General features: G+C 38.6%; 1 non-coding gene across 1 annotated transcript; it reads left to right on the top strand.

Moving 5' to 3' along the window:
* The first annotated feature begins 286 nt into the window (after window positions 1-286).
* LOC130953914 (small nucleolar RNA R71) lies at window positions 287-390 on the top strand. The gene has a single exon (XR_009076075.1). It is a non-coding gene; the product is annotated as a small nucleolar RNA R71 (small nucleolar RNA).
* The last annotated feature ends 9,406 nt before the right edge of the window (window positions 391-9,796 follow it).

The raw sequence follows: 9,796 nt of genomic DNA, 5'->3' as shown, positions 1-9,796 counted from the left end.
AACTTAGTTCCTCTCTATCTGCTTCGTAAGGTCAGCAAACTGCTTGGTGATCATCTTGTTTTGAGCTAGCAGTTCATCCATATAGTTCAACTCCATTACTCCTTGAGTGTTGCTCCTCTCAGAAGCATAAAAGTAGTCATTCTCAACTACAGTCTCAATGACATCTATGGCTTCTTCAATGGTCTTTTTCTTATTTAGAGATCCCCTGGAAGAGTGGTCAACTACCTTCTTTGATTCGTAAGACAAGCCTTTATAGAAAATGTGTAGTTACACCCATTCATTGAACATGTCTAGCGGGCACCTTCTTGTTAAGTCCTTAAACCTCTCCCATGCCTCATAGAGAGTTTCACCATCTTATTGCCTGAAGGTTTATACCTCAGCTCTCAACCTGTTGATCCTTTGAGGAGGATAGAATCTTGCCATAAACTTGTTCACCACATCTTCCCAGGTTGTTAATCTCTCCTTTGGGAAGGATTCTATCCATTTAGATGCTTTGTCCCTGAGTGAAAAGGGGAACAAAAGCAATCTATAGGTGTCAGGATGAACACCATTAGACTTCACAGTATCACATATTCTTTGGAAGGTGGTTAAATGTTGATTGGGGTTTTCTTGGGCGCTTCCTCCGAATGAATAGTTGTTCTGGACAAGGGTGATGAGCTGGGGCTTCAGTTCAAAGTTATTGGCATGTATGGTTGGTTTTTGGATGCTACTTCCACAGTTTCCTGGATTTGGATAATATAAGAGCCTAGAACTCTTCTCTCCTGCCCAGCATGATCTGCTAGACCTTCTCTGGCAAGGTTGTGTGTCTCCTTCTCATGGTGGTTTTCCATGTTCTCCTCCATGTCTGTCTCAAAATCCTCCTCTTCTTTCTCAATACCAACGACCATCTTCCCTCTTGCTTCCCTCCTTAATCTAAGGAAGGTCCTCTCAGGTTCAGATTCAAAAGAGGTTGAAGCTCCTCTTCTGCTACCTTTCATACAATCAGCAGATTACATAAGCAAGAGAAAAGTGAAGAAATCACTCTTGTTAAGGTTACTGTTAGTGTGAGTGAAGCAATTTATCAAACAGTTAGTGGATTAGTTGACAGAGTTGTGAATTAACTGAGAAAATAAAACAAAAGGAAATAATAAATGAAAATGGCTAAAACTGAAAGTAAATGACAGAAACAAAATAAATGAAACAAAAGAAAATTGCTCAATCTAGTTATCCTATAATTTAATCATTGTCGATACAAAATCAATCCCCGGCAACGGTACCATAAACTTGATGCACGAAAACTTGTCTCTCAACAAATTTTCGTCAGCAAGTATACCGAATTGTCAACAAGTAAAAACTCACAATAAAGTGAGGTCAAATCCCACAGGGATTGATTAGTCGAACAATTTTAATTAGAGGAGTGTTCTAGTCAAGCTAAGCCAAATTGAGTTGAGAATTGCAGAAACTTAAATGCGGGAAAGATAAATGACATGGAATGTAAAGTTGCAAAATCTTAAATAGGAAGTTGGGGAGATGAGCATGAAAGTAAATAACAAAAAGTAAAGAGAATGGGTAAGATCAAATATGGGGAAATCATTGGGCTTAGGAGATGTTGCATTCTCTGGATCAAGTTCATCTTCATCTCTTCCTCAATCAATGCATTCATTGATTTCCTTGGCAATCTTAGGTGATTGGATCCCAGTTCCTTGGCAATCCAATCTCTCTAAGCTTGAACGATTGCCCAATTCCTTGATTTAATTGCTCATGGGAAGAGATGAAGTATGGTCACTAATTATAGCAAATGTATTTCCAAATCAAAGTGTTGGTAGGATTATATGTCACTATATCCATCCAAACCCCAATTTGGTCCAACAAGAGAAAGCATTTCTAGCATGATCTCCTCATTCCTCTTCCAAGGCTCAGAGAAGATCCAATTATGGAGAGTCTCTTTTCCAAGATAACTAACCAATTGGTTGAAGAACAAAAGCTTTCTAGTAAAATAAAGGGAAAAGAAAGAGGAAGAAGAATGAAAACTATAATTGATCCATCAAATTACAACAGAGCTCCCTAACCCAATGAAAAAGGGTTTAGTTGTTCATAGCTCTGGGTATGGAAAACAAGAAAGAAAAGTGCATTCTAAAATAAACTAGAAATTGTAGGTAAAGTAAAATATAGAGAGTGTAGCTTCCAATAATGCCAATCTCTCTTCTAGTTCAAAACTACCCCTATATATATTACTCTTCTGATCTTCTAGTTAGCTCTTCAAGTCTTGGATATAGGCCTTTGATCTTTAGTTGAAGTAGTAACAGTCTTTAGTGGGCTCAGCTTTACTTGCAAAAAAAAGGGAGAGTCAGGCATCGTATGCACTTAGTCAGGACGTTAGTGGCGTTAACGTTAAGTGTAATGTCTGGTTCGAAGACGTTAGTGACATTAACTGTGTCACAAACGTCCCAACCCAATTGGGCCAAGTTAACCCCAACGTTAGTGGCACTAACGTGACCACTAACGTAGCCTTTCTATCCTTCGCTAGCATTATTGGCACTAAGTTTGCTAATAACGCTACATTCTTGCCCTTTTTCCCATGTTAGTGTAACTAACGTAACCATTAACGTAGGCATGCCATGACATGAAGGCGTTAGTGACACTAACTTTGTCACTAACGCTACAAAATTCCTTCTCTTCCACGTTAGTGCTCACGTTAATGGCGTTAATGTGGCTACTAACGTGGGTGTATTTCGCCATCTCCAACGTTAGTGACAAAGTTAGTGTCACTAACGTTGGCATCTCACTCCTTGCTCCACGTTACCCTTCACGTTAGTGGCATTAATGTGGCCACTAACGCAGGTACTCTTGGCCTGGTCCAACGCTAGTGACAAAGTTAATGTCACTAACGTTGGCGATTTCCTCTTTGCTCCACGATAGAATTCACGTTAGTAGCACTAACGTGGCCCTTCACGTGGTTATGTGTGGCCTTTGCAACGTTAGTAGTGTTAACTTTACCACTAACGTTGGAGCTTCCTCTTCCTTCCACGTTAGTTTCTACGTTGGTGTTGCTAACGTGGCAACTAACATAGGTTGTGATGGCTTTCGAAGGTGTTAGTGGTGATAACTTTACCACTAATGTTGCAAGCTTGCTCCCTTTCCACGTTAGTGGTCACGTTAGTGATACTAACATGGCTACTAATGTGGTTCTTCTATGCTTCCTTTGTCCTGAAATCAAACAAACAGGGTGCATCAAAGCTTTGTTTCAGGTCATGAGATCTTGCATTATATAAATTGGCATTCAACTCATGCATTATTCTCATGAAATCAAAGTTCACAATGTTTGCTTGAATCAAGGTGTAAGTGTACATTCACCCAAAACCTGCTTATTTCTAAGAAAGTGCATGAAACTACCTAAAAACAGTAAAGAAAAGGCTAGTGAAACTGGCCAAGATGCCCTGGCATCAGCAACCCAGATTAAAAGCAGAGCTCTATAAATACATGAAATTCATTTCTAGAACCTACTGAATCGAAAGTAAAGCCTGCAATGAACGAATTTACCTGGTATTATCCGGGGCATTCACAGACGATGTGGAGCTCGCCTGAGTCTGTAAGAGAGGTTTGCTACCCAGATTTACAGTCGATAGTCTAAGCAAGATAAATAAATATTACTCAGTGAATCCAAAAGAATTAGAAGAGGTTCTAGGAAAAGTTAGCAAACAAAGAAAAAGAACTTGATATAAGAAACCGAATCTTACGTCTCGGAGAAATCATTTCGTGCCTCTGTTGAGGCAAACCTATCTAGAGCAACATTTGTTGTCTGAGATCCATTATTTCTTCTATTTGATCTATTTTCTCTTAACATCTGCAACGCCTGTCTTCTTCTTTTCGAAGTGTTGTCCTTTTCTTGTTCAGTTCTGAAAATTCATAAAATAAGTATCAATAAACCTAGAAGGAGAGCATTAATAACCAAAAATATGATTTGATAAACTTACTCCCTGTCAGATTCAGTTTTGCTATCTGAATCTATCAAAACAAGCTTTCCTGATTTGGTTTGTTCTTTTGCCACCCTTCCCGATTATTTTCTTTTCACGATGGGTGTTTTTTTATTTCTTTTTCTCTGCAACATAGACAAACATATCGAATTTATACCGGAGACAAATATCAGCAAGAAAAACATTTCTAACGCGAAAGGACCCAACTAAAGACACTAACAATCAAGTGAATAAAAATGAGTAACACCAGTGAACTGAACGCAATTCATATACTGAATAATACGTTATACACATTCAATCATCAAGAAAAACATTTCTGCATGCAAAAGGACAAGTGAAGACACTAACAATCAAGTGAACGAAAATTACAAAGCCCAATGAACCAAATGCAATTCATATGCTGAATAAAATGTGATACACATTCAATCATCAAGAAAAATATTTCTGCATGCAAAAGGACTCAACTGAACACTTGACAATCAAATGAATCAACTTGACCAACTCCACTGAACAATATCACATTTGTAATTTACTCAACAAGCATACATAAACAATTTTCAGCAAAGAAAAGCAAAACTAAACCAAATGAATATCATACAATCACATAAATGAACATCACCCTGTGCTTACTGGCTTTCAGATTGGCTTGTGCTCTCTGAATTTGTCAGCACATGCTTTCTTTTTTTGCTTTCTTTTTCAACTACCTTCCATGGTTGTTTTCTTTTCTTTGTTGATATTCTTTCAATTTCTTCTTCTCTAGAATACATAAGAACAAGCGCATAAGAACGATTTTAACCAAATACAAGTAAAATGAAATCAATATGAACATCAAATTTACTGGTTTTTGGATTCATGGTGGACGAAATTGTGATTTCTATCTTTTGATCTTTAGTATGTACACAAAAACTATTGTATCTCTTTATGGAATATGATAATAGAGCCTGGTCCAAAATCAACTTCACAACTTCGTTCAACTAACCAGCAAGTGCATTGGGTCGTCCAAGTAATACCTTACGTGAGTAAGGGTCGATCCCACGGAAATTATTGGTTTGAAGCAATCAATGTTATTTTATTAATCTTAGTCAGGAGGCTAATAAAGTTATTTGGATTTATTTATAAGAAGCCAAAGTATTTAAAATTGTAAGTTAAAATAATAGGGAATAATAGCGTTACTTGTTGTGTAGTAGTGAGAAATATGTTGGAGTTTTGGAGATGCTTTGTCCTCTGAAATTCAACTCTTCCTTGAAATCCTTTCTCCACACGCAAAACCCATTCTATAGCAAGCTCTATGTAGGGTGTCACCGTTGTCAATGGCTACCTCCCATCCTCTCAGTGAAAACGTTCCTATGCTCTGTCACAGCACGGCTAATCATCTGTCGGTTCTCAATCAGGTTGGAATAGAATCCATTGATTCTTTTGCGTCTGTCACTAACGCCCAGCCTTCAGGAGTTTGAAGCTCGTCACAGTCATTCAATCCCAGAATCCTACTCGGAATACCACAGACAAGGTTTAGACTTTCCGGATTCTCATGAATGCCGCCATCAATCTGGCTTATACCACGAAGATTCTTATTAGGAATCTAAGAGATACTCATTCAATCTGATGTAGAACGGAGGTGGTTGTCAGACACACGTTCATGGATTGAGGAAGGTGATGAGTGTCACGGATCATCACCTTCTCCATAATTAAGCGCGAATGAACATCTTAGATACGAGTAAGCGTGTTTGAATGGAAAATAAAGGAATTGTATTAATTCATCGAGACGCTGCAGAGCTCCTCACCCCCAACAATGGAGTTTAGAGACTCATGCCGTCAAAAAGTATGTAATTCAGATCTGAAAATGTCATGAGGTACAAGAAATGTCTGTAAAAGTTGTTTAAATAGTAAACTAGTAACCTAGGTTTACAGAATATGAGTAAACTAAGATAATTGGTGCAGAAATCCACTTCTGGGGCCCACTTGGTGTGTGCTGGGGCTGAGACTAAAGCTTTCCACGTGTAAAGACCTTTCTTGGCGTCAAACTCCAGATTATAACGTGTTTTGGGCGTTCAACTCCGGATCATGACGTTTTTCTGGCGTTTAACTCCAGACAGCAGCATGAACTTGGCGTTTAACGCCAAGTTACGTCATCTATCCTCGCGCAAAGTATGGACTATTATATATTGCTGGAAAACCCCGGATGTCTACTTTCCAACGCCGTTGAGAGCGCGCCAATTGGACTTTTGTAGCTCCAGAAAATCCATTTCGAGTGCAGGGAGGTCAGGATCCAACAGCATCAGCAGTCCTTTTTCAGACTAAGTCAGATTTTTGCTCAGCTCCCTCAATTTCAGCCAGAAAATACCTGAAATTACAGAAAAATACACACACTCATAGTAAAGTCCAGAAATATGATTTTTTCTTAAAAACTAATAAAATTCTATTAAAAACTAATTAAAACATACTAAAATCTACATGAAATTACCCCCAAAAAGCGTATAAAATATCCGCTCATCACAACACCAAACTTAAACTGTTGCTTGTCCTCAAGCAACTAGATAAATAAAATAGGCTTTAGCAGAAATTAAGAAGTAATAATATTTTAGAGTTTTAAATGAAGCTCATATTCTTATTAGATGAGCGGGGCTTGTAGCTTTTTGTTTCTGAACAGTTTTGGCATCCCCCTGTATCTTTAAATTTTCAGAATAATTGGCATCCTTAGGAGCTCAGAATTCAGATAGTATTATTGACTCTCCTAGTGTAGTATGTTGATTCTTGAACACAGTTATTTTGTGAGTCTTGGCTGTGGCCCTAAGCACTTTGTTTTCCAGTATTACCACCGGATACATAAATGCCACAGACACATAACTGGGTGAACCTTTTCAGATTGTGACTTAGCTTTGCTAAAGTCCCCAGTTAGTGGTGTCCAGAGCTCTTAAGCACACTCTTTTGCTTTGGATCACGACTTTAACCACTCAGTCTCAAGCTTGTAACTTGGACCTGCATGCCACAAGCATATGGTTAGGGACAGCTTGGTTTAGCCGCTTAGGCCTGGATTTTATTTCCTTGGGCCCTCCTATCCATTGATGCTCAAAGCCTTGGATCCCTTTTTTACTCTTGGCTAGTGCTCATGGCTTGTTTTTTTTTTTTTTTTTGAACTGTTTTTTCTTGCTTCAAGAATCAATTTCATGATTTTTCAGATCATCAATAATATTTTTCGTGTTCCTCATCCTTTCAGGAGCCAATATTCATCAAATTCAAAGTACAATTTATGCACTGTTCAAGCATTCATTCAGAGAACAAAAAGTATTGCCACCACATATAATTAATTATAGTCTTTATTACTAAGAACTCAAAAATATAAATTACTTCTTTATTCTAAAAAAAATTCTACTACTTTATTTATGCCTGATGATGATGAGAAAAATAAATTATAGCTTAATTAGAAATAAAGTCAAAAAAAGATATGCTAATTACTACTACTCCTATATAACTTCTAAGGTAAAATCCTATAATAATACTATCACAGAGTTAAAGCTGGAATTAGAACTTAACAACCTGTATTTTGGGAAGTGGATGTTCCTCTAGTCTGTGGGGTGCCTTCAAGAATTAATTTCTGATGCTTCGGCTCCCTTAAGTTCACATCCTTGCTCTTCCTTTTCTCTTAGGTGCCATGATCTTAATGAGTTTTAGCTCAGTGATCATGGTAAATCACACCAAACTTAGAGGTTTGCTTGTCCTCAAGCAAAAGAAAGGAAAGGATAGGAGTAGAAGGAAAGGCATTGTCAAATAAAGATAAGATGAGTTGAAAAAGATATGAGAAGAAGTTAAAAATATTTGAAAAAGAATTGGATTGGAAAAAAATTTGTGTTTATGAATTAAGATACATTTGATATTTTTGAAAAAGGGATTTTAGAAATTAGGGTTCTTAGAGAACCAATTTGATTTTGAAGGATGACATTCTGAAACATGTTTATGCAAGAAATCATGAATTGAAACTTAAAAATTTAGAAAATTTGTGAAGAAAAATGAATTTTACCTCCTCCCCACCATCCTGGCGTTGAACGCCCACGTGGTGCATGTTTTGGGCGTTCAACGCCCACATGTTGCTTCTCCTGGGCGTTCAACGCCCAGTTGATGCATCTTTCTGGCGTTGAACGCCAGGAAGTCCTTTGTTACTGGGCGTTTTTCTAAACGCCCAGGATGCTCCCAAACTGGCGTTAAACGCCCAGAAGGTGCTTCTTTCTGGCGTTTAACGCCCAGAAGATGCTCCTTTCTGGCGTTTAACGCCCAGAAGGCTACCCTTACTGGCGTTGAACGCCCAGTGGGTGCTTCTTTTGGGCGTTCAATGCCCAAAATGTTTCTTACTGGCTTTTTCACGCCAGTAAGCTTCCAATTTCCTTTATAACTCTGTGAATCCAACCAATTGCAATTTCTCCTTGAAGAGATTTGGACCTATACCAGTAAAAAAAGAAAATTTATATAATTAGGAAATATACTTTGTAAATGGCTGGGTTGCCTCCCAGCAAGCGCTTCTTTAACGTCATTAGCTGGACTTATTACTGAGTTTTTAATCGAGTCTCAGCTTTGAGCAGTCTTGCTCAAAATTGCCTTCAAGATAATGTTTGACTCTTTGTCCATTAACAATGAACTTTTTGTTAGAGTCATTATCCTGAAGCTCTATGTATCCATATGGTGATACGTTTGTAATGACATATGGACCTCTCCACCGGGATTTTAATTTTCCGGGGAATAATTTGAGCCTAGAGTTAAATAGCAGAACTTTCTGCCCCGGCTCAAAGACTCTGGATGACAATTTCTTATCATGCCATTTTTTCGCTTTCTCTTTGTAAATCTTTGCATTTTCGAAAGCATTGAGTCTAAATTCCTCTAGCTCATTTAACTGGAGCAATCGTTTTTCTCCAGCTAGCTTGGCATCAAGGTTCAGGAATCTGGTTGCCCAATAGGCCTTATGTTCCAGTTCCACTGGCAAGTGACATGCCTTTCCATACACAAGCTGGTATGGAGAGGTCCCTATGGGGGTCTTGAATGCTGTTCTGTATGCCCACAGAGCATCATCCAAGCTTCTTGCCCAATCCTTTCTACGGTTAATTACAGTCCATTCCAGGATTCTTTTGAGCTCTCTATTTGAGACTTCAACTTGCCCATTAGTTTGTGGATGATATGGAGTAGCTACCCTGTGGCTAACTCCATAACGAACCAGAGCAGCATAAAGCTGTTTATTGCAGAAATGAGTGCCCCCATCACTGATTAACACTCTAGGGATACCAAATCTGCTGAAGATATGTTTCTGGAGGAATTTCAACACTGTTTTAGTGTCATTAGTGGGTGTTGCAATAGCCTCCACCCATTTGGATACATAATCCACTGCCACCAGAATATAAGTGTTTGAGTATGATGGTGGGAAAGGTCCCATGAAGTCAATACCCCATACGTCAAACAACTCAATCTCCAAGATTCCTTGTTGAGGCATGGCGTAACTGTGAGGTAGGTTGCCTGATCTTTGGCAACTGTCACAATTAAGCACAAATGCTCGGGAATCTTTATAGAGAGTAGGCCAGTAGAAGCCACTTTAGAGGACTCTTGTGGCTGTTCGCTCACTTCCAAAATGTCCTCCATACTGTGATCCATGGCAATGCCAAAGGATCTTCTGTGCCTCTTCTTTAGGCACACATCTACGGATTACTCTGTCTGCACATCTCTTGAAGAGATATGGTTCATCCCAAAGATAGTACTTTGCATCTGTGATTAATTTCTTTGATTGCACCCTACTGTACTCTTTGGGTATGAATCTCACTGCCTTGTAGTTTGCAATGTCTGCAAACCATGGCACTTCCTGGATGGCA

Source organism: Arachis stenosperma, chromosome 9 (assembly GCF_014773155.1).
Source record: "Arachis stenosperma cultivar V10309 chromosome 9, arast.V10309.gnm1.PFL2, whole genome shotgun sequence".
NCBI lineage: Eukaryota > Viridiplantae > Streptophyta > Magnoliopsida > Fabales > Fabaceae > Arachis > Arachis stenosperma.
This window is presented reverse-complemented; position numbering and strand designations above follow the sequence as displayed.